The sequence below is a fragment of the Diprion similis genome, chromosome 12 (assembly GCF_021155765.1).
Source record: "Diprion similis isolate iyDipSimi1 chromosome 12, iyDipSimi1.1, whole genome shotgun sequence".
NCBI classification, from domain to species: domain Eukaryota; kingdom Metazoa; phylum Arthropoda; class Insecta; order Hymenoptera; family Diprionidae; genus Diprion; species Diprion similis.
Genome location: NC_060116.1, coordinates 4,324,429 through 4,351,186, shown reverse-complemented (window position 1 = coordinate 4,351,186; position 26,758 = coordinate 4,324,429). Strand labels below are relative to the sequence as shown.

The following is a 26,758-nucleotide window of genomic DNA, read 5'->3' as shown; positions in this document are numbered from 1 at the left end:
CATCATTGCATGTGTTGAATGTAATATGCAATCTACATATAAAGTATCGCGCATACCGGGAACAACGCAAATTAGTCACACGATTAGTAATCGCAATAATTTCGACAGTTCGAGAGTATTCTCGTAATTCTCTTGCATATACCGTGGCAAGTACTATCTTGCCGGCAATAATACATGAGAAAAAAAAAAAAAATAAACTGACCCGTTTGTCATTAATTTCAAATTCTACTTGTTCGCTGCTGTATCGGTATAACAAATTGGCATAACAACGATATTTCTGTTTTTCAAATGAAAAAATATAAAGATAAAAAAAAAAAAAAAAAAAAAAAGAAGTACAAGAAGAAATTGATCATACCATCTTTTTACACCGAGAGACAACGTACGCTTCTGACAAACTACCCAACGCACATGTATACATGTAAATCGGCATGACATGCTCGATGTAAACACATGCATGCAACGCGTGGGGGGGTTATTCAAAGCAAAGAGAGAGAAACACACCGACGTTAGGTTGTGAAAAAAATACACAAGAGCATCGACGCGACGATCACGTAAATGTCCTTCAATTCGAATCGAGTGAAAAATAAAGGCGCCATAACGAAGACGTACACAAATGCATTATACGTATACGAATATACATTGGGACTGACGTCATTAGCGTAATCTGCGTATTAAGTCTGGCGTGTGTGTGTTTTGTTGTTTTCTGCGTACTTTATACTTTTCTTTTTCTTCTTCTCATTTATCAGGTACATATATGTATTATATAGGTACGGATCGCAGATATGCATGTCGCGCAAAGTCAAGATATACTTATGGTTTAAACTGACTGCTACCGGCTGGCTGTTTTATCGGGTCACACAAGACTGTTACACCCATCCTGGATATCGCGTAAATCTGCTAATGTTTCGAAAACACGTTTTCAAGGCGCCCTGCACGCGCATTCCGGCGTCGATGTATGTATAAATCAAGCATGTATGTACGTGTCGCAAGGATAAGAAGAAGAAGAAGAAGAAGAAGAAGAAGAAGAAGAAGAAGAAGAAGAAGAAGAAGAGGTGGTTACGCACGCCCGTTCACTCGTTCCTTCTTCGTTCCTTCGCGTATTATAATCGTCGCGATGACCCCGCGATCCGCTAGGTGTACGAAGAAGTCGAGCATAGACTACTGCCCGCCGCTGCTGTACCACCACCACCACCACACACATGCCATTGCATACGATATACCATATACCGTATATACATATATACAGTTGTTGTATGCGAGTTGCGCTATTTTCGAAAGCAGATTCACCGAGGAATGAGATCAGTGCGTTAAATTTAAATATGGGCTTGAGAAGAGTGACCGCGTAGTAGTCGTCTTCTCGTCGGGAGTTTAGCGGAGCCTCTCAAGTCGAGCGAGCGATCGCGGCGATCAACGTTGGCGTTTCTCTCTGTAATGTCGCCATTACGTATTATCCAAATCGCTGCAGAAGGTGCAGTATCATAATCGGATAAAATGAGAAAACTCTACCTGTACTATAAGAGACACTGTACATATACTCAATTAATTAATTAATCAATTAATTAATTAATTAATACCGACTACTTGGTGTATGTAATTACGTATTTGCACATCACCGCGGCAAAATATATAAAAAACAAAAACAACTACGTCGATCAGATTGTCAGCCATAACTTGACGAAATTCACTTTCAACATTACTCACGCGCTGCAGCTATTTCGCGATTTTCTTTTACGCCATTTATTACTCTTTCTAATATTCGTTGTCGTTCTTTTATTATTAATTTTAGACGCGCGTCATTACCCTACACAATACGCGAGAAGAAGGAAAAGATAATACGTAAATAGGCATGCATACGTTTTATCACGTATAATACGTATACATATATATTATATACAAAGGAGGAAAACTTGAGCGAAAAATCAGTAGGAAGAAACAAAAAAAAACGCAGCAGAAATGAAACAGAGTATATCAGACTGACTTCTTCTCTTACACACGGTAACAAAAATGTGAAAGTCGAAAGGCAATAACGTGTACGTACGTATACACAAGCGTAATGAATACACATACATTATATATACATATATATACACGAGTATGAGAAAATTCAAAGTTTATCCGATGAAAATAAGCGATATAAGTATGTAAGAAAAAATAAATAGATTATTATACTGATAAAAGGATCGCGATTTGTACAGATATATTATACTATAGATTGTTATTGCACTCGTTGACAAGGCGTGTAAAACGCGATAGTGCGGACGCGTATGTCGAGAGAATCAACTTGTCGCGACCTACAAGACGCGCGTTCCACAAAGGAAAAATTTCACGACGTGAGTACAATAAGTGTGGCATATAGTATATAGCGATATACTCAGGCCTACGCGGGGTTTTTATTTTCCTCTCAGTACCGCTCGTATAACGTTCAATACGATCGGAAGTGAGAATGGGCAATACGCGGAGGGGTATGACTAACAAGCGTGTGTTACAGACGATGAATCGCGGGGAATTACCGCAAACGCGTTTCAGGCACCTCTAATTATTTACTGTATATCAAGATTGACCAACTTGACGATCACATATACATATACATATATACATGTATAGATACGTATACACGCGTGACGTAAGTGAAATTTCTTTACCTATATCAAGTTGTTCCACAGCCACAATTATAGCAGCAGAGCAGCTTCGTTGACAATACAGTTGGGATATTTGAATAGAGACCCACCACACAAATGCAGCAACGGAGGATAAAACACTTGCTTTGTCCTTTTAAAAAATTATACGCGTACAACGCAATGCGCAACGATACACAAACAGTTCTTTTTCACCTTCTTTCTCTATAATTGTTTATTATTATTATTATTATTACTATTGGTTTAGTATTTTACTTGATTTTTTTTTTTTGGTTTTTAAATATCGTTTGCCTTATCGAAGAATGCAAACGAAATCAGAACAGGCGTTATGACGTCATCACTTGGTACACGCAGTGTGTAAATACTTTCGCCACTTTGTTAATTTTAATACATATGTATATATATAATACAGGCATACAACACGTTTCTGGTTCGACGATGCACGACGACGACGACGACGACGTGTACAACTCGAATTGCGACGATCGTTCCAACCGTTACAACAATAATAATAATAATATAATATTAAAGATGACGGCGGGTGATGATGTGAAATTAATTGATTGACTACTGTTCAAAACGAAGTATGCACGAATGTGTGTACGTGCAAACGTAGCTCCGGCGAGAACGACCGAGCCAAACCAGTGACAGATTGCGACTGACTGCCGACTGGTGTGCGCTGGCTAGCGATGATGCGATAGCCCCGCCGAACCAACGAACGGACGACGAACGAACGAACGAACGAACCAACGAACGAACGAACGAACGAACGACTACGTCAGAGTTGTAAGTTTCCCCTTCGCGGGCTCCTGCCCCCCCCTCTCGGCGCGCCTCTCGTTTGTACAGTGGCAAACAATTGCCTTTTTCTCAGTATAAGGCTCAAGGATTAGCGACTAAAATTCGAGCGAATGGTTCGCAGGCGTACGATCGGTAGTGCCGTTTAACTCAGACCTCTTCGCCTCTGCCGATTACCGATTTATTGTTAGAGATTATTTAAAATATTCAATCAGCTTGGTGCAGGCAGGTGCGCGGTGCGCTTCTGCACACATTACACACATGTATTACTTCCCCTCTCAGCGATTAGACAAAAATAATTTACAACGCTCGGAGAAGCGTTTTCAGATAAAACATAAACCGCGCTTATGTCTGTCATCAAATTTCCTATCTATCTACGTATTATATACGAGAGATTTCCACTTCGTTTTGACTTCGTACGTACGCTGCCCGATTGAACAAAGATTCGGACTTCCTAAGTGTGACTTATACTAGTCGAATTATTCGTCGCGTAGCTTTGTTGAATATAATTATTTCTTACAATTCGACAGATTCTTCGTTATTCAACATCAATTTTCTTCAAATCTAGCGAACCCCACCTCTCGCGTCCTTGTCGCGCGCACGCTCCCCGCCATTACAGTTTGTCCTTCTCCGATCCACGCATATGTACGTACTCCCTGCAGGCACCTCTTTTGTTCTCGCCTCTACACGTCTTCCTCGGCGCACGCAGCCCTACGTATATAAGCCTCATCTTGCTTGGACTTACGTACGCGTGTGCAGTGTGCAGCGGTATACCGCCTCTCGCCCCCCTTAGTCGTTGCTCTCTCTCTCTCTCGCTATCTCTCTCTCTGGCGATCTAGCTGCTGCTTATTAACCAGAGAGCAAGCTAATCAGTTTTCGCGAGAGTTGGTGGCGTGGCTCAACTAAAATACGTACACCTAGACGTTATAGTCTGGCGCCATCACCGCTTCGTTTCGTTTCGTTCTGCACTTTGTATTATACCCATCGACCGATAGTCGTGCATGGTTTACAAGTCTCTATCCGTAGTACAGCTTTCTATAATAACATACATGTAGGTAGGTATCTGTAATATCGTCGGATATCTGCCGTGTAGATGTTACGCGTATTTAACGCGTGCTTGCCTAAAGGATGGATATTTACAGATGTATAGGCGTATATGAATATCAGGGTATGAGGTGGATGACCGGGATGCTGGCTCGAGACGAAATGAATCGTGTACCATTATTCTAATTCTTTTAAATCGAAGCGAGCGCGAATAAAATACAAAACAATGCGAGTCCTGGTATAATATAAGATTCGATCGTATATACAGTAGACGAGTTTGGTGAATGTTGGAAAACTTGCACTCCCTCCGTGCCTTGTGTGCTGCCTCCATCGGCTATTACTATACGTTCTCGTCTTCGACCCTTGTAGATTTCACAGTCTTCCCCTCTTTCTACTTTTCGACGCGACGAACACACTTACCCGGCTCGTTCTTTCTTATACCTATATACATCCGCTCGCCTATCGCTGCTCCTGGCTTTGTCTAACTGCATCGGCTTCTAAGGTTCTCGGTAAGGCTTAACGGGACCAGTTATTAACGAAACAGAAATTAACCAGGTATCTTCGGCGAAATTCTAAAAATGGAAATTTAGTCACGGTCCTTGCAATTGTTTGACGGATAACTTATATTTTCTTCTCGATTGTGGTTTAAGGACAAGCAAATCGGTCTCAACGATATTGAAATCACATCTGCACTTTCTCGTATCTAAGGCTGAGCAATAATTTCTTTATTTCTTTATTTAAACTGCAATCAATTACTGCTGATGATCGATAAATTAAATTGATATTCAGCTGATTGCGAGGCCTGTAACCCAATTCATTATGTGTAACGGATTTTTTAGTTAGTATAAAAAATTTAGTTTTTGTAACAGAGAATCAGAACGTGACCGAACCTGTATTTTCCTCCACATTAGTCCAAATTAACTCGTCCTGTTGATAGCCGTGTTATAGCATAGGTGTACACAAGTGAATGGAATCGTCCGCTTTTACCCGCACCCTATATGCGTATGTACAGGATTAACCGCGCTTCATGTATGCGCAACATGTATACGATTAACAATTATAGGATATTACAACAATATAGAATACTTATGAGCGTATGTACACATACCGGTGATGACTTGGTGCACATGCGTATTTATCAGCATATACAGTACACGTGTATGTAAAATGTATGTGCATATTTGTTGAAACACAGCTTTCATGATCCAAAGATCTTGTGTTTTCTCGCGTACTATAACAGCCTGTACCGCGGTTTATTTTTCTCGCCTAATCGTCTCGATATATACCTCTGACATAAATATTGATCGAATTATTTTACCGATACATCGACTATCGCGGAGAGGTTAATCGATAAACTGTGTATATATTATATACATGACACGTGTAACAGCCGCATCATTTTCTGTTAAGTTTCCGCAGCACGAGTCTTTTGATCACCAGAACTGCCTTTGAAAAATGCTAATGATTGAATCTTTGCGGTTCGTTCCATCGTTACACAACGCATACGTGTAAGCATATCCAAGCTTTTGCACCAAAAATGTCACCAGACAAGTTTAAACAATACACGATTGTGTACGTGTACGCTTGGTGATGAACTTATTTTATTTTGTGCCTTTTTCAAACAGACACTTACAGAATACTACGTATACGAATATGTAACCCAACAAGCGCGAGTAATCTTTCTCAATTCGTAATTATTTTTTAACCCAAATGCAAATTACGCGTCGAGTGCAACGATACAGCCCAGTATAAGGTATATCAGAATGAGGAAAAACTGCATTTCAGTACTTGCATAGCTGCTTGTATGCATTTATTTACAAGTACATATATACAATGCGTATATATAAAATAAAAGAAACTCGCCAACGGATTCCCGTGTCCGCGGACGGATTATTCATGCGTCAGACAGATACGAGTCAGGGGTTCTCATTCCAAGTGATTCCGATGAATAGAACAGGGCGAGGGATAGAGGAAGATAATCGGCAACGCTTCCGTCCGATTTTGAGTTTTCTGCATACTGTAATACCATGTAGTAACTTCATTTCGATGAATGTTTCGGCGTCACCGCGGTTCTCCGCAAGCCTTGTATCCGTCCACTCCAATTCCAAAATAATAAACCTACACTCACAACCGACGAGGGGCTGCCTTGACTCCCACTGGCGCACAGTGAAGCCCAAGGATTTTTCAAGTTTCGACGATTTTCCAGTCGAGGTGTCAAGATGGCGGGCGATGCCTACGTGACACGAGCGTATCGGGGGTCAGGCGCGGCGCGCGCGTAGGGCACACCATGCGTTTCCTTGCATTGCAGGCGCATGGTCTTCGAGTCACGCGACAAATTTATACCCAAATAACACGTGCACGCCGGCTACTAACCAGCGTAAAAACTTTGTTCCCCCTCCAAACTGTATCGAACAATTATACTCGGCCTGTGTGAAACATTGAGATTTTCGTCATCATGTTTTTTTTTTTTTTTTTTTTTTTTTCTCTCTTAGGCCTTTGTTTTAAAACTTCATAGCCGTAAGATTATTTAAACATTGTTGAAATTTCATGTAATACTTGGAAAGTTATTCCTTGCGATACTTATTTTATACACGATTATACATATGGATATACATGTCTTTATGAATTATTTAACTCCCTTGACAAGTGATAGATTTTAACTACATAGTATTAAAACCTATGGGGCCAAAGCTGCGCAAAGCGACGCGCGGCGAAGCATCAACTTGACTCGTTCACGAGACCTGAGGCAGGGAACAACGACATTTGGACCGTTCCGAGATGAGTCAAATGGGGGGGGGGGGAGGGGGGGGGGGATGGTCTAGGCGCGAGTTATGCGTACGCGGTTGTATGCTATGCTATAGGTATAAGTATAGGTACACGATGTAGCTTTGAAAGCTTCGTGAACTCCAGCGAGAAGAAGAAGAAGAAAAAGCTACGCCACGCCGCCCCTGCGGTTCGACTAAAATAGTAAAAATAATACTGCGACTAATTATAGATCAAACTGCACCGCAGACTGCTAAAAGCAGCAACAGTTTAAATGCCAAGGACCGTGTCAGAAGCTTGTTGCCGATTATTTCCACCGATTTAGATCACGCTAGAGACGTTTCGAAATTCGAAATCAGATACAATTTGCAACCAATCAACGTACGTAACGTGTTATACACGCTGTTCCAATTTTCCGTAACTGTTCGCGATTCTCCATGAAATTGAACCAGAAATATAAATACACCGTATAACTGGTACGTATGTATAATTAAACTCATGCATTTATTATCCTTCGTGTAATTAACAGAATAAACAGCAAATAAATGAACAGAACGTAAGTTACAGTTTTAGAATTACAATAATATTGCGGACGAAGGTACGACACGTGTGATAAGTATTATTTCCTCTCGTCGTGTCTCTCCGTCTCTCTTTCCCTCCCCCTTTCTCAAGTGAGAATCCGTACACTTTCACGTTCTCGTCAACTGGTGAACCGAGAAATACCGTGGAGGCATTTTAAAAATCATTTAAGCGTGTTATTAAGACGCGCGTAATAATATCCGAGCGGCAGGCCTGCTGCTCGATCAGTAAGGTACACACAGGGGGGAGGGGGGCTGCCAAGTATTGTGTGTTAACTTATTATAAGAGACACAAGGGACAATAAAAACAATGTGTATTTGGATGAGTAATGCTGCCCGTGGAGTCAAAGTGCAGGTAGGTAGGTACGTACAATATGGAAAAAGAGTCCAACTCAGCCTGAAGACGAGTCCTTAGTCATACTCAGAGAATTTGAACCCTCGCTCGCCTCGGCTTAGGTATGCCGGGTGCGAGTTTGAGGCCGCAAGGATATGGACGGAAAAGGGAAGCGCTTCACAGAACTCGAACGGCTCGGTTTTTGGAAGATATATGGGTATATAAGCGGATATCTGCAGGTAGTTATACCCTGCGAACAACACGGACCATATAGCGAGACACGCTGTGCGATGTACTTCGTCCACTCGTGTACTTAGTAATAAGGATTATCCAGTACCGATTCGAGTAACGGTTAACAATAAGTCCGGAGTACGTAGAGGAGACGCTGCTGGGTGACTCCCAAATGAATTTACCAGATGTTTTCAATGTTGTTGAGAAATTGGGATATCCAGGGTCAGTACAATTCGGTCCCTTTTCCACATGTATTGGATAAATTACTGCATAACAGAGGCGAATTATTGAATATAAGGCATTACACAAGACGCGGTGTATTGAATACGATATTACGCTCGACGAGTCTTGTGAAAAGGTCACTAATCGGCCTACAATGATAAATTACAAAGCTTATCTTATCGCGGCACGAATGTAGCATTGCTAGGATCGTCGCCAACTGTGTCGTACGATTCAACAGGCGTGTACAACGTTATACACGTACGCGGGTACAATAATATAATCGTTGAATACTGCAGTGCGTAACGCGTGTAATACAATGGCTACCCCGCAAACGCCGGCACAAGTTTCCCTTTAAGCATAGCTCACACTGTACCTCCCTCATCGTTATACAAGGGGTTTGCTTGGAATCGCGGCGGGTCGGCGGGGATCTTCGACTGGCTCTTCATCCTAGGTTCATGGACAAGTTCGTGAACGCGTGTTGGTATAATGCGTGGCGAAGTGTGGGGGCACAAGGGCGTTCGCCCCGATCCTCCGAATCGCCCCGTGCCCTCTTTAGCCCTTGTTCCCGCTTGACTCAAGGTTTCCAGTTCCTTTAAAACTTTCACATACATCCGAATGTGTACCGATCTATGCATGCGTGTGTATAAGTGTTCTTTCGCAGCCATTACTTTTTCTTTCCTTTCCGTCTCTCCTCTTTTTTTCTCATTCACTTTTGGACTGCCGCTGCGGCTGCAGGGGTCTCTCCGGTCATCTCTTATGTGTGTATAATACACAGGTTTGACCATGTCCAAACGCGATGACGGTATTCCGGCGACCGAAACCTTCGGGATACTGCTACCTGGGAACAAGCTGCGGAGTTATACGGGCGTCGAATGATATTCGAAAGAGAGTGGATATAAGCGGGAGCAGCGCGAGCAGAACCGCCAGGAACTTCGGCGGGGCGACGCGACGTAGACCTGCCGCCTCCTCCTCCTCCTCCTCTTCCTCATCCTCCTCCGCCGCCGCCTCCTCAGCGTGCAAAGCGCACGGACGGAAGTGATTAGAGTTAAGGGGGCGCTTCTAATCGATGCCCGAAGGAGGAGAGTATATATATAGTGTTGTGCACATACATAGGTATAGTATACGTGTACACAAAATGTATATGTGTAGGTATATCGTTTAATGCGGCGAAAGGTAGAGGGATGAAACTAGCCGGTGTAGCATGACTTGATGTTATAATTTCCGTACCGATATTTATAAGTGTTACTATTTAGGACATTATTGTCCGGTTTTCTCGTCTCTTCGTGAACCTGACGATAGTTTGCTGTGCAATTTACGGTAAGTAATCGGGTACTTGCATGGGAATTTTTTATTCGCATGTGCGTCGAGCGGAAAGGCGTAAAACAATTGGACCCAGTTTGGAAACCACGATCCGATTGATTTGAGTTTTTCTACTGTTAAGACGTAATAAAAACTGCAAATTTCGTCAATATATGTGTGATTCTCTTCTTTTCTCATTGGATGACGGGCAGACTTTTCGAACTAGACTGTACGCCCTACAAATTCTGAAGACTAGACGACTTAGGTTAGAATACAGTAATAATTAGTTAGTAGAAATTTACCTACTTTGAATGAATACATCCATACCTATGTATGTGCGTATATATATATTAGACTGTTTGAAAATAAATCGATAATTTTTTTTTTTTGATTTACACAATCTTAAACTATACTTGGACATCAAAAAATAATCCTCGGGAAAGGAGGGGCCGGTCCTTCAAGATTTAGAGGTGTCTCATCGGACTTTTGTCTTTTTTTATTTCGTCAATACGTAAATAATTAATTTGCATGGATGGAACAAACATTTTTCTTGTCCTAAAATGATGAATATATTCCAAACTTATGTATAAATACTGAATATACTAGAAAAAACGATCTTGATGATCGCAGCAACCATTATCGGTCGATATATACGTCGATAAATGCAAAACAAAAAAAAAAAAAAAAAAAAAAAAAAAACACAAGAATCTCTGTAAAATTGAATTTTTCACTATCGTCAATAATCTTCAATGAATACATTCATTGATACTTATTTAGCGCTTATTTCAACAATGTGAATTGCTCCATGATTTCCTGGATGAGCCTCTCAAACAATGGGAATCTACCGAAAGCTTTCAAACGTGCTTAAGGGTTTTCTCACAAATGAAAGTAGTAAATGATTCAGCTGAACGTGGATAGCCCTTGTCGAGGAATATAATAATTTGTTAACTAATAATGAGGAACAAAAACAATATTTGTTCCAAATAGTTCAAGACCATAAAAAAATACCCCAATTGCAATGAGTCAAGTTTTTTGTAGTCGAAAATGATTATCGTAACAGCGTATCAATATATATATATATAAAATACTTGCTAATTGTAAGTATAATTATACTTGATTTTCTGGCTATGCTATGTACGCCATATCGGTGTGTGTAGGAGCAGCTAGAACGGGGAAGGCATTTTTATATGCTCGACGTGGCACTCACCTGAACGCGTGCGAAGGATTCTTAGTGTGTGTTTTCGAATAATTTTCATCTACCTATCTGACAAGCGTCTACGACGACGTGACAACAACCGCGGGATGAACGCGCGGCGCGTGCGCGTTTCAGTGCTTCGCGTGAGGAGAAACGATGTGAGTTACAAATCACGTTACGCACACACAGTCAGGCATGCATAAATATATTTATTGCATGTAGATGCTGTGTGGGTGTTTGATGCTTTTTCTACGTATAGACATGTACGACGAATAACAAAATCTATCGAAACAAACGTATATCTCTGGCCAAAAATATACGTTTTATTTCGTTGTTTTTGTTATTGTGGTAAGGCGTTCATACTTTACATACGTTGTATAAAGACATCTATAGATATCGCTATGAGTAAACAATGCCTTGTGCAGAAGTTATTGGTGCCACGATTGCCATCAAGGTTGATATACGTAAAGGTACCGATGCGTTAGAGACCAGTAGCTGCACTACCGTTCGATATTCTTAGAAAGTTCAATTTAGGTACAACTAAATACATCTTGAAGGAGAAAAAGAATTTGTACTCATGTGTCTTATTTCACGGAGTGGGGGGGTGTAGGAAATAATCACATTATTAATATTTCCCGTCGTTAAGTATGTATAATATGTGCACGTCTACACGTATGAACTAGGTGTTGCTATAGGTATGTATGTATGTATGTATGTATGTAATGTACATGTATGTACGAGGGCGACGTGACGCTTGGCTCAACTCAACTCCACTCCACTCAACTCATTGTCAACTCAACTCGGTTCGGCCAACATAACAGCTGAGCGAGGTAGGATGACGTCACAAATCTCTCGGAAGCTCTCGGAATACTCCGGTCAACTTCGCTCCCTCGATAGCTCTCCTCTCTCTCTCTCTGAGGTTCGTTGTATGTGTCAATGTGTGTATGGATGTGTGTATTTACAGTGTTTTAAAGCGCTGCTGGTGTGCGACTCGACTCGGCTTGACTTGACTTGACTTGACTTGACTTGATTCTGGAGGAGAGGGCGAGCGTGAAGAGAAAGAAGGAGCAGAAAATATCGAATATATATCAGTATAATGGACAAGAATCAGCGCAGCGGCTGTATAAGCGAGAAAAGAAAAATCGAGAACGAATCGGCTGTATTAAAGCAGTGATGCGATAATAAAACACGCGTGTATTATAGAAATCGCGTTGAATATCTGGAGAAACAGTAGCGACAACATCAGGCTCACGATCAGTAGCAATGTCCACCTTATTTCGTTCCGAGTCGCGTGCGTGTAAACGAGAGAGTTACACACACACAGCCACACCACACGGACATGTGAGGCGAAGAACGTCGCCAGCAATGTACAATGAGCTGCAAGAGCACAAACGCGTGGCAACACCGATTTAGAAATAGTCTTCGGCAAACACTGTCGCGGCGGTAGCCTGACGTCACAACAACGCAACGGTGAAGGAAGGAGTAGGAGTAGGAGTTTGACGAGAATTGTCGATGCCGAGAAGCAGCAGCAGCAGCAGCAGCAGCAGCAACAGCAGCAGCGCAACGCTAGCCGACGAGAAGGATCGACATCGTGGTAAAAGGAACGGAGGAGAGTAGCTACGGTGAAATTGTCCGTAGTTACGACGAAATATCGAGCGTACTTTTTTCCTCTCTTCCCAAAGCCCGACGACTTTCGTCTTTTCGTCTCTGTAATTTTTATCACACGCAACGCTTGCGCATTGCACGGATTTCGAGTGGTTAAAACGATCTCGATGTATATATACGTTATACTGTGTGGAATAAATTTGAGAGGATCAGTCGCTCTGGTCGCGCTGGGCGCGTTAAACTCGCAATCAGACGTTTTTAGGTCGTGCATACCGCTGCAATATGGATCAGAGGTTTATGCGCGACGCGTTTTACGTCACGGCTATCCCACTACACAATGATCTGTGTACTGCTGTTATACCGTAGGCCAGCATGTCCGCCGCTAACGGTTTGGGCCAGCTCCTTCTCATCGCTGGCTTCCCGGTCGTTCGGCGCTCGACATTCGACGGATGTTTGAATTTTGTAAAGAAAAAACGTTCGCTCGCGAGAATTCGTCGCGACGAAGAGGAGGAAACCGATAACGATATTTATGCCTGTTAATCGTTAAACTGCGATAACGTGTGGTGGCCGATATTGGCACCAATACGTCGTCGGTCCGTCATGTTTTGTAAGAAACATGATTACATATATTGTGAACAATATTATGCAACGTAGGTATTCCTACCTACCTATAAACCACCTACGTTGTCGTCGCGCGACAAAGCGCGTGTCTCTATAATCTACGCTGTCATTTCGACCTTGAATTCTGCTAGAGCACCCGCCGGGCTTTTCGCTGTATGTATGTACGTGTGTAATTTGCCATGGCATATCCGCGTACACCGGTGTACATCGCAAATCGTAATATACCATACGCGTGTGTATGAGTTACGTAACCGACGCGTTTATTAAACATTTTAATTCCAGCGATCTCTTAACATCAGCTTGAGCTCGACGATTCCTACGACTGTAATGCAACGTTGGATTGTTCACACTCGAATCTCGCGAAGCACTCAGTTTCTTTTCTTTCCCCATTTTGAATAATTTTCTTGAACATTAGCCAATTCGTATTCCTTGACACTTGAAAAAAAATTTTCAACCATCTTGATACTTGTATCTTTTATTCCGTACGGCGTTGGAGAGAGGCGAGCAAAATGGCCCCTCTGTACAATCAAATGCGATTTAAAAAAACTTCGATAACACTTGAAATGTATTTTTAGGCCAAAGTCGAAAAAATCGCATTTCCGAAATTGGTCTAACGTTATTTCTCCATTAAGAGGCCCATTTTAGCTGCTTTCCTCCTGCGTCTTTACATAATGAAATTTCAAAACAAAAATACCGATTCATTCAGAGTTAAGAATATGTATGTGACTGAAGAAAAACTCACGATTCTTCCCGCGTGTACATCAAATCGTAATATAGTAGAAATATTGGACAATATTGCTGTGCTCGTTCAAGGAACATAGGCGGATCGATGAAGGAAATGATTTTCGAATATATCATTTCGAGATAAAAATTATTTAGGTTGGGGTCGGAATTGATGTAATTCGACTTAATTTTAGTTGAAACTGCAGGCAGTACTGAACACTAATTTGATCCAGATGTAAACTAGAATGTATGAAATGAATGTTGTAGATATGGTTTTAGAATTTAGTTTTCGGATTAGCTAATTTTTGTTAGCGACTAAACTAATTGGAGGTTCGAAAAATATATAGCGTTTACAATGTACACACGTGCCACAGCCAGATGCATGGCACGGAGGAGTTTTACGAGTTTGGAGTTATAGTAACGTTAGTGTGAGGATGCAAGTTCAGGAAAAATCATTAATTTAAAACTTTGGGATTGCTTGAAAATCATCAAACTATAATAAAGCGAAAAGTATTCAAATATTGAAAATTCACCTCCTTTAAAATTGCAAAATAGTGGTTTTCTTCTTAACGTAATTCATTATGTTACCGTTACTAAACGTCACAAAATATCCACAGAGTTTAAAAATTGGAAATCGAAATAATATATTGTCTCGTCTAGAGCGCTTGGAACACATAAAATTTTGGTTGAAAAAATGTTATTAACGAAAGAAAATTGTTCAAAAATGTATGCAATCTACCATGAACGGCCAAGAAGAAATTACTACGTTTAAGAATGCAGTAACAAAAATAAGTTCCGTCTCTTTCTCGCCTATTCTCTTTGGAAAATATACCCTCCGTATATATAAGAGACTATTGTGGAGTGTGTGTATATATATATATATATGTGCATGTACTCATACCTGATTGAAATTGTGGGGGTGCCTGACCCTTGGCGGAGCAAAAAATACCTTCTCTTTTTTAAATGCTGAGTTCAGAAAAGATAGAGTATAAATATATATATATATATACATACATGTATTCACGCATTGGACGTATATAACTGTACGTAGATCTGTAGAAAATCGGCGTGCTACTGATTTATTTTTTAAGAAATTCACTTTTAGTTTTTACTTTGATTTGTAGCTAGTATACGATTAATGCCTATAATCACTCGTATAAACACCAAGCGAAAATAATTTATAAATCATGGATGCATAGGACTGAAAGCTAAACTAATTTTACCTTAAAACATGCTTGATAAAACTTTTTTCTTTCAATTTAAATTCATCCTGTAAACCATATTCAAAAATATGAATAAAGAAATTAAAAGAAATTTAAATTAATCAATCAATCAATCAATCAAACAATCGAAGATAAATTTTCCATTCAAGTTATGAGGTACGTTTGAGCAACAGAGAAGGAGTGTTTCGCCGAGGCGATTGACTTGTCAATATCATTTGAAATCGTTTCGTTATCATTTCCGAAATCACTATCTAATCTCCGATATCACACTGGAATCAGTAATATCAAAATAAAATTTTGCATTAGTAATCATCATTGTAATCATTGCTCGGCACGAGAAATCATTCAGGATTACAGAAATCTCTTTGTATAAATCTTAAGAAATCGTATGAAATCTTACAAAACCATAAGAAATCACATGGTCAAAATAAAGTTCATTCGTCAAGTAATCTCTCGTAATCACTGAATAAAATATAAAAGATCAAAAAATTCATAACAAAGGTGTAAATTTTTGCTTCGTTGAAACACCCCTTGAGAACAGGTCACCGCATACTGAATTCAAGTATATAGTTGAATGAATAATTTTTCACTTTTATTTCCTCTTATTTTCCTCTCACCGAGTGTGATTCGTTCGATCCCAAAGAAAGCATTACCCAAACATTGCACTCAGGCATAATACTTACTCCTACAGGATCGCGCGTGATTATATTAAACTATTAATTATTATTCGCGTATTGCGCATACCGTAGGACGGTGAATCTCTCTATCTCTCTCCCTCTATAACACAGGATCGAGAGGGTCAACGGCGCCCTGGTTACCAGGCGATATATACCCATACCCACACAATATGCCTCCATCCACTACCTGTGAGGACGAACGCAGCCGGTGTAGAGCCACACGCATACACACATGCATACATACAATCAAACGCATATGTATACGCATATACGTATCCAGATGCAAGACTCGGCTGATGAAGCGTGCAACGCGCATCTCGTACTGCACGCACGCACACACGCACGCATGTAAGGGGTGAGAGATATAGGAGAAGGGAAATAAACGACAGTGGTGCGGTGGTAGGTATCTGAACGTGGTCATGCCATGCCATGCGACGCGATGCTACGCGAAGCTGTGCGGCGCGATGGCAGGCCACCTGGTCGTGCAGGCACCGCCAGGGCGACGGCCCTTGTGTGTTGAGCATCGTTGTTCACACCGCCGACGCAGCCAGACGCCCGTCGAACGAGCCTGTCGTCGTGGTTTGCGTTAGTGCGCCGGCGCGCGCGCGCGCTAAGTGTCTACCGGGTGATACCGTGTCCCCCGGATTGCACTGCGCATGCCGTTCACTCATTCCGTCTCTCTGACGGAGAGAGAGAGAGAGAGCGCTTAGTCGGGAGCATGCGTCCAATAAAACGGTCCGCTTTCCGCTGGCCATGAGTTTCAGGCATCGTTATATTGTATACGTATATAGGTATAGTATGTATATATATATAAATTAAACCGTAATTCAGAGATTGCGAGTATACCTCACCTGTAGCTATTCGTGTATGATGTACTACATATATAATATATACATGTATATACACATATATATGTGCACAATGAAGACGGATACAGAGGTACGGTCGCGGAACGGAACGGAACGGAACGAAACGGAATTAGAGATCCCGCTCGTCGTTCGGTGCTGATGGTTTGATTAGTTGTATATACATACTATGATCTACAATCCTGTCGTTTCAGGTTCTCACGGACTAGCTGGAGACACTGTAACGCGAAATAGTATCTTCACATCCTAATTCGATCTGCAGGGAGTAGAAGATGAATTCAACTTCTGCTTCAACTGTTACACCGAGAGAAATTATATTTACTGAACAGGCTACCACTTTGAATAATTGTTATTTTTTCCCCAAAAAGCTCAATATTTTTTGTACAGACTATCCGAAGAAATTGGTAACAACAGGGTGAACGATGGGAACAGAATTTTTAAAACGCGTTTTAGTTCTTACGTGATCGTCATACATTGACCGATATTATTTAATAGAAATAAACAAATATCCACCTGCGAATAAAATAGCTCAGTTACAGTTACAGATGAACGTTTAAACTTTCTTTCGTGTGCCGTCCTGATAAATCAAGTATTTCAAATAAAAAAATTACTGCACCGTAACTGGAATCTGTACCTTGCTTCAATTTATCAAAGTTAATTTGAGAACACTGTTTCCCTCGCGAGGGGGGTAGAGCAATGACGCTTCAAGTTGAAACAGCTTTTCTATCTCCATTTATACTCATACATGTAGGTATATATCTATCTATGGGATTCATCGTGCAGCAGACTTTTCTACCAGCGTGACGGTATAAAACACTTAAGCACATTCTGTATTAGTACGGGATGCCGCCTAAACATAGAATCTTGCCTGAGGGAGCAGATGCGTTTGGAATATAGTACATACATGTGCTGTATATGTATAACAGGCGCATCTTACACGCGCACAGCCATATACGGATGTATAAAACGTCGTATGTTATACACCGTGGATATTTTCATTACAACAAATAATCCTAGATATTCGAAATTTCTTAATTCACCACAATCGCTACCTACAGGATCTGCTTACACACGCCTATACCTATACTGGCATAGATATATCATATATATCTATAAATGCGTAATCATGCGCAACATGTGTGTTCGTCGATACCCACATCACTTATTGTGTACACACCAATCATAGATACACACATAAATGCTGCACATATGAGCAGGCCTTTCTAAAATTGTTTTATTTTATGATTATTTAGTGTCACGGTCACCAGGGCGGAGGAGTTCCTCTTTACTTGGCACGAAGATCAACCTACCGTATACCTGTGCACATAACTACACCCGCTTGTTTAGTAAGCTGGGGCAACAATGCTGAAGCTTAATAACAGCGATAATGCGTGCGCTCGCGTGTGCCCTCCAACACCATGTCCAACGTGCTTGGCGTATTATACACGCGTTGCGTTGCGTTGCGTGTGCCCGACGAGTCGTGCTTTCCTTTCAAATCTTATGCCTCCCCCCCCCCCCTCTCCCTCCTTCACCCCAAGCTACGTCGTCTCCACAGAGCCCAATATCTGTAGCTGTATCAGTTTTCAAACTGTAAAATAAATATCGAAATGCAAATTGGTCGTTGCATAGTATAAAACGAGGTGGTATTCACTTATACATATCGGGTGACACGCGATTGCAATGATTTGAACTGATTAATTTCAAGGGATTTTATATGATTTTTAGCAATTTTTCAAGCGATTTCAAAGTGACTGCTTTAAAAAATTTCTTTGCGATTTCAACAAATGAATACCATCTCGTTATAAGATTATAATGAAACAGACAATTATGAGATACATTTCGACCATATCCGCGGCTGATGAAAATAGGTGACGTAGAAGAAAAGTGAGACGAAGGAATTATGTAATGATGAAAAGGAAAATATACACTTCGATTCAAGATGTTTCGAGAAATATGTTGTAGAATATTTATATCTTAGTTTGTTAACCGTTAATTTTTTGAGTCACACATTATTGTGCTGAGTCAGCTTTTATATTAATATAGTATTCTAGTGTTTTTGGGCTCGCTGATTACGAATATGAAATCAGATTTAAAAAATTCAAAATGGCGGATCCAATATAGCGGTCGAAAATTTTAGATTCGATCGAATTCGTAAAAAAAAACTCTATGCAGAGGTTATCGGGGTCGCTGACTGGATTCGTCATACTGAATTTTCAAAATCTGATTTCAGATTTGTAATCAACGAGCCCAAAAATCTCTGGACAGAGTTTTTTTCCGGATTCGATCGAATTCAAAATTTTTATTACATCGCAATAATTACTCTCGAGTATTTAAAACCTATTAGTATACTATCAGAAAAAAACAGAAAACCGTGAAGAAATATGTTAAAAACTTCTCTAAATTGATATAAAATAAATGGTAGGAATACTCAGACAATGACTCGAAGCATGTTCAAACTTATAAAAATCCAACTGTTTATTGTGTGACAATCAGGTATTCGATACAAGCCAGGTCCGTTATATGACACATTATTTCCTTAATCGATAGGACAAAACAAGAAAAACAACAGATTTTCGGGTCACTTGCAGAACCATTCCGTCACAGGGTGTCACACTTGCGTACAAAGTGAATTGGTACATAATTTTATCGGACTGTCGAAACATGTATATATACATCCGGCTGTAAAACTATGATTACGTTACAGAGGTTTACGATACAAACCGATAATCAGTAAATCTTGCAAGTATTATCTATTGTAACAGGAGGAAAAAGAAAACATGGCAAAAAAAAAAAAAGAAACGCGGGTTGATTTGAGCACATTAGAGTCTTACGTAAGTGAATATAACTGCCTGTACAACCGACGTATCCTCCAATCGAGACGATCTCTGATTAGAATTAAGTCACGCAGACGACGTGTCACCGATCTGTACTTCTCTGCATTAAATATATTAATATACTTTGTATGTTATACAATCATGATCAATATATATGTCCAATGACAAGACTATGCATTATACCTATAGATAGAATATATAAAATTTCGATAAATCATTGGCAAAGTTTATCCCCACCATTTGACGTGTGTGTATGCGTACACCTACTTTACCTATCATTCTTTATATACGTATCTTATAACGTGGAGGCGATATTTTTCGAGTCGTTCTGTGCTCTCCGCTCTATATAATACACGTTACATTATATAGATACGAGCAGTATTAGACTCTACATAGAATCCGCCCGGTACGTAGTAAATCGATGCCGCTTAAATCACCCAACGGTATCGACACACTGTGACTCTCTCTTTCTCTCTGAGATGGAGATGAAAAAAAAAAAAAAATTAAATTTCGCAATCAAGCATGTGTTTGCATATTTATTATTATAGGTGCATTCGGTACCAAAATATTGTAACATGTTGCATCGTTCTTAAGGGCATATGTATGAACAAAGATTTTTTACTTTTTCGACTTCACCAAACATGTGCCGAAAGAATTGTTTTTCAATTCAAGTGACCGTGATTTTACTCCAGACTTATCAAACAATGTTTTATAGAATAAATTGAAAAAAAAAAACTCATTTCTATTGACATAATTTAATCTTGACCAAGTCAACAAATCTTTTCTCAAAGTGCGAATAAAAGCCAATTTTACCTATACACGCAATGTATGTGATATATGTATGTGATGTATTTAAAAATATGAAGAAAAATTATTGTACAGAGCTGAATAAAAAGATCACCATCAAATCGGCAACGGGAAAAATTAATTTATAGATAAATTGAAAATATTTTCTTTCGAAAAGTTTAACCATTTTTGCCTTTACGTTTCATGAATCGTTGTAAGTAGATATTCTGTACTACATCGGAGCATCTTGTACAACGAAACCCGCTTATTATACATTATCAAAGAGTGTATAAGAAATCGATTCAGGCGATTATAAGCGAATATTAGATCGTATGTACAAATATAAGGGAAAGAAGAACAAGTCCAAAAAAGCAAAGTTGAAAAAACCTTATCGAAAGTGGAGGCGAGGGCCTCGAGAGTAAGAGAGCACGAGAGCTTTGTCCACCTGTCTCCCGTTCGGCACCTGTATGACGTCACTGCAGGAAACAGCTGGTTCCTTTCTTATGCCCTCGTTGCACACTGGACGTACTTTTGTGTGTATGCGAGTGTACTTTACACTGTGGTTGCATATATATACATACAGAAATACACACACGTATAAAGACCCCTGCTTCTCTACCCCTGATCGTACCTGGACGACCGGATGGCTGACTGGTTGACTGGCTGGCTGGTAGTGCAACGCCTTCGATATTTATCACAATTATGTATTATTTCACGTGTTATGATCGTAAGTACATTCGTACATCGCTCGATTAACTATTAACATCATACATATGAATGTAACATAATCGTATCGTTCGATTTCGAAAATTCTGTATTACATAAAAAAAAGGTACTTGCATTATTTAGAGAAAGTGTTTAGCCTTGTGGTAATGAGATCGGATGAATCTTTCAAAAAAAAAAAAAAAAAATTAACGGATAACTTCGATAAATATGAAAAATAGGAATTACAGTAGAAATGAAATTAATACAATTTGATAAACCTGTTCAACAATAATTGCATGGATGAAGGGTAAAAGGAAGAGAGAAGATTTTTTTTCACAGTTATACCGAGACGAGAAGTAACGGAGGTGTCCAGTATATAATAGAGAAGAAGAAAAGAAGATGGACGATTTTCACCCCTATCCTCTCCTAATTTGAATTCTAAAACGTGTGTACATAATGCAACCGTATAATATGGGTGAAATACAAATACATACACCATACCTACGTACATATGTATAACATTGAGTATAATGCGTCGAATCTACGCGACGTGTAAAGGATATCAGCGCCGCCTTGCGTGAGGCGAGGTGAGGCGAGACTTAATACACGTACATACATACATACGTTCGTACATGAATATGTACTACACAAAGTAGAGATCCGCAACTAGCGTGTATACATGCATTATCACGTTTCCGAGTAGCTTTATGTATGCGTAGAGTTGGCTTCGGCCAATCGTTGTCCTTCTCCGAACCTTACCTACAGTACGTACAACACTACGTACAGTTTGCATGGTTACGAAGTTCCGTTACGCAGGAGAAAATAATATCGTGAAAACTATATAGTTTCCGCTCCTACACAGTGTATACAATTATACATACACTGTCGTACGTACGTACGTACATACATACATCCGTACATACGATTTGTAATAAAGTTTACAATGAAGGATATGATTGATAAATGTGTTTCACAAATCAACGGATATTCATAAATTTATAATAAATTATACTTATAGTCTAACTGTCAAACATCATGGTTGTAATCGTTATTTTACTATGTAATCTATACGTATATTATAATATATAATTGTCATCCACGTATAATCGGCAACGACTGTCTTTTTCTCGTCTAATGTTGATATGTTAGATGAATCTCATACGTCCAATTTTTAATTCGTAAGCCTGCGTACGTATCGAAAGTATAATGTCTGCTGTGTGTTTTCGTTTCGTTTTCGTTCCAACAACGTCAGGTTACGAAGGATAGTCATCGCGGTGATACGGCGAATTTACATAAATCGGTCTAACCAGTGGTTCCAGGTATAAGTAGGTATGTAAGATATATACAACATCTCTACAATACAACACTTCGCGTCAAAATCGAAATGGTTTAGACAGAATGGATTTGCACAGACATCGTGCCAAATACATGAAAAATAAAGACCGCCCATCGTATATAAGTAAATCTCTCCAGAACTGTTTGAAATTTTATCTCATAATATAATAACGATGATGATAGTGAAAAAATAAACTCGAGTCACATCGGTAATAATGTGATGGATCAACATTCGATATTTATATCGAATATTATTATACGGGGATAGATAATAGCGTGCAGTCTCTGATTAGAAAATTAAAATCTCGTAGAGTTTTGTTCGTTCGTTTGCACCGAGATTATACCTATGTACCAACGGTAGGTACCCACATACTTACGTACGATTACCGTACCTCCGTTGGACACCCGAAGAACGAACGGACAAGACTAACAAACTAACGGACAACTCGACCTCGCTGACTAAATCATACCTACGTGTGCGAGTGTACAGCACAACAGCACAACAGCACAACAGCAGCAGCAGGGACGTCAGGGCCGACGAGTGGCCAGGGGCACGTGACACACGAGCCATCGGAGAATGACGCGGATAGAACCTCACCGATTAGTTATTCATTTGACTAAAACGCATAGAACAATGATGATAAGAAATAAAATGCAAAACATTTTTTAGACACATGATTGATCGTAAAAGAAAATCCACCGTCTGCATATTCAAGTTGGGAAATTGCACAGTAGTTTGAGGAGATAAAAGAATGTCACTTAACCGTGTGTAATTCAATTTTGGGCGATTCATTTTATTTAAATACTTACAACTTTAAATTACAGGTGTTGACACTTGACCTGGTTGAATTTGTTATACGCGTATAATATAAACTTCGTTAGGATCAATGAAGGTTCCTAATCGATTAAATTACGCGGTTTATTCGATCGATAAAACAATTACTTGTACTGGGGATAATTTGCATTTCTTTATTGTTTGAAATTATTTTTCTTTCTTTTATTTCTTTTTCGGAATGAATCAGCTGTTATATTTTCACCGACATGTATGTACATGTAGGTGAACTTAAGTTCACTTAATTAAAACTGGAAACCGAAAATTAAAATAATCATAAGATACCCTATTCTATTGAATTGGGTAAAATAAAAATTCATTGTTTCACCGACTAAATACAGTACTTGATTCAATTAATACACCTGCGTGGTATTTTCTCTCATCATCACCTGAGGTGACATGGGAAAAGTATTGGCTTCAATTGGAAATGACCTTTTCTTAATTCCATTACTCTTAGAGTTATCGGACCTCTGTCAAAGTATCCGAAAAACAAGTTTAAAAAAAAAAAATGTCAGTCTGTTTGTCGTGAAAAACTCGCACGATAATCTCAGAAAACGACTGAATCTCAATGAAAAGATTCAACATATCCACGACTTTAAATTTATTACCCGGTAATAAAATAATTCAACACAGTACATTCTCGGTACTTGAATTGCTCTGTAAAGTGATGAAAATTACCGTGAAAACAACTATTTTTAACCCTACTTCTTCTGCGAAATATTGTCAATCTAATATTACAGACGGAGTTAAGCTAAGATATATTCGGTTCCACAGAGTGTCCGATATCTCTAGAAAAAAAAAAGAAAAAAAACATGAAATCTGAAAACCCGGAACTCGGTATCTCTCAATACTTAAAATCCCATCGCGCATATTAAGCTTGTAAAGCGTTCGTTGTATGGTATAGTGGTTACCACTACAGTCCATACACACGTAGTTTGGTATACAAAACGTGTGCCTCCTCCCCCCTCCTCTTTCGTGTACAGAGTCAGACAGACAGCTATAATATAACGTATCCATAGACACATGCATACATGTACACGCGTGAACGTAGCCGACAAACTGCATCACCATGCATGCATGTGTATATGCCACGACGCGCATAGTATTAAGCATAAGCAATCTACGATATCATCGTCGTCGTCGTCGTCGTCGCGGCGGCGGCGGCGGGGAAAGAGAGGTTAGAACTGAGGGCGGAGGAGGGCGCGCCGATGGCGTACGTCGGCGCGCGGCTAGACAGCGGGAGCGAAACAGCGTGAAGTGAGCAGAGAGGCGTGTGTACGTGTGTGTACGTATATACATACGTACGTATGCACGCATGTAGGTTAGGTGTGTATTGCGGGGCTCACGGCAGACGAAAATCAGATGGCCGTGTGTCATGCGCACCTCGCTCAGTCCGCCACCCATATAGGTATTGTATACACTGCAGGAATAATGTATGCATGTGTGCGTGTATCATATCGATATATATGGTACGTATCACCCGTGCACACATCGCGTTTTAAGATCGGAGCGCGAGAATTTGACGGTAGGTATACCGATTGAGGGTCTCTCGAACCCGCGCATTTTCAAAGGTCGGATTTGCAGTCTGCTTTGCGAATCTCTCGGCTGAGTAGCTTGCAGTGGTGACACAAAAACGAACTCAATGAAGTCAGTGCACGTGTAGTCAGTCAGGTAGGTAGATGTTTCAGAGCGTGTGAGGGTATGCTTAACAAACGAGCAAAGGTCCTGTGCCTTTTTTCTCCGCATACATGGCAGGCCATTCGTCCGGCGCCATTCGGGTATCCCTATATGTACAGATATTATATCTATATACATACTGTGCGAGGGTACACGTGATAAGTAATATATCATGCGGTTAAATGTTAGCGAATTATTGTAGGAATATGTAATATAGTTGGAATAATTTTAACCGTTGCACCTGATGAACGTAGTTTTATATTTCAACTAGCTTGATTTTAATTGGCCGACATCAATTCTCTCAGCCTGAAACAAACCTTCACCGCCGAGAATAAATTTCCTAGAAACGACCATCTATTAAGAATCTACGGATCAACTCTGCCTGCCATGCTGGTGAGATTTTTAGGAAGTTGGTTAGGCCTATAAACTAGTCCTTTCGAGAGAACCTCTCGGTATATTGTGCATTAATGTGTATTAGGGTAAAAGCACAGAACATATGCTTCCCTCCCTAGGTTTGTACGTGCGATATGATTATACATAATGATACTGCAAGATAGGGGGAGAGGTACACGCAAACGTTGGCATTGTTTGCAAAATATATAATGCTGTTAAATATACTTCGAGTCTCTTTCCGTTGGCACTCTCGGCATTGTTACGAGGCGAAGCAATCAGTGGCAAAAAGATATTCAAGTATAGATAGTATAATATGTATCATGTATTTTATATTCGTTGAATAGTCTCTCGATATTTGCATAGGTACCTACTCGAAAACGTCAGAGGAGCGTCATAATCGTCGTCGTGAAGAATCTCAGCATGGCGTTGTATTACCGACACGCGACGACTAAAACAACACATAGATACAGATGGGTATTATAAACCCAGGCCAGACTCTCTTCTCTGACCGCGAGCAAGCCCCATACAGTGTTTCTCTAGAATCTAGAATCTAGAATCTAGATATATTACACACGCCTATCACTTACTTACCTGACTGCCGACCTGCCGGCCTCTACAGCCGCGGCCGCGCGTCTAATATACCGTCTATATTCTATCGGTTCGTCCGGAGAAATCTCACAACTTTTCGAACGATTTTGTGCCGACGACCGCAGTGGCGCCTACAATGCGTACTGCAGTGACGTACTGACGTGTATAATACACGTACACACGCTTGTGTATGACCACGAATAAGAAAGACGACGTGCTTGCGTTATACGGTGTATAGTTTCTCGTTTCTGGTAAGCCTTAGCCTTTCTTTCTCGACGTCCTATCTGCCTCCATCTATTTACCTAAATTACGAGAATTTCGGATGGCTGGCATTGCACGATAAGCGCGTTGCTGATATTGTATCGACCTTGGCATCTCGAAGCTCAAAAGTCCAAGTATGCATGTATATTTGCAATAGTGCACTCGTCGCGTGCATGCATACACCTTAATATCACACACACACACACACACACACACACACTGCTAGCCCGCTATGCACTGCCGGTCTATTTTAGTGTTTAAATGTATGATACACCTACGCGCATCGACGTTTATCGACTTACACAACCTCGGATCGAAGCCCAACGTGCCATCGAACAAAGCACGGCTCGAGGTCTGTGTCGAGGCTCTGCACATCAGTCGATGTATGTACGTGTAATATATGTGTGGAGTGTACACCTACACTGCGATATTACTGCAGTACGTTGTAAGAATTGCAGAGGATACAACGATTTCTATCCCACATCCATTATACATATCTATTATAATATATGTATATAACTATAACCGATGTCAC

The 26,758-nt window shown here is 40.2% G+C and overlaps 1 protein-coding gene across 2 annotated transcripts in view; it reads right to left on the bottom strand.

Moving 5' to 3' along the window:
- LOC124413195 overlaps positions 1–26,758 on the bottom strand; it is a 48,494-nt gene that overhangs the window by 9,211 nt on the left and 12,525 nt on the right. The window contains exon 1 of one of the 2 annotated variants that reach the window (XM_046893623.1): positions 2,642–3,040. The exons of the other annotated variant lie outside the window; for it this stretch is intronic. The gene's annotated coding sequence lies outside the window, so the exon portion shown is untranslated. Of the gene's footprint in view, positions 1–2,641; positions 3,041–26,758 lie in introns of those variants that run through there. 2 annotated transcript variants of the gene reach the window in all.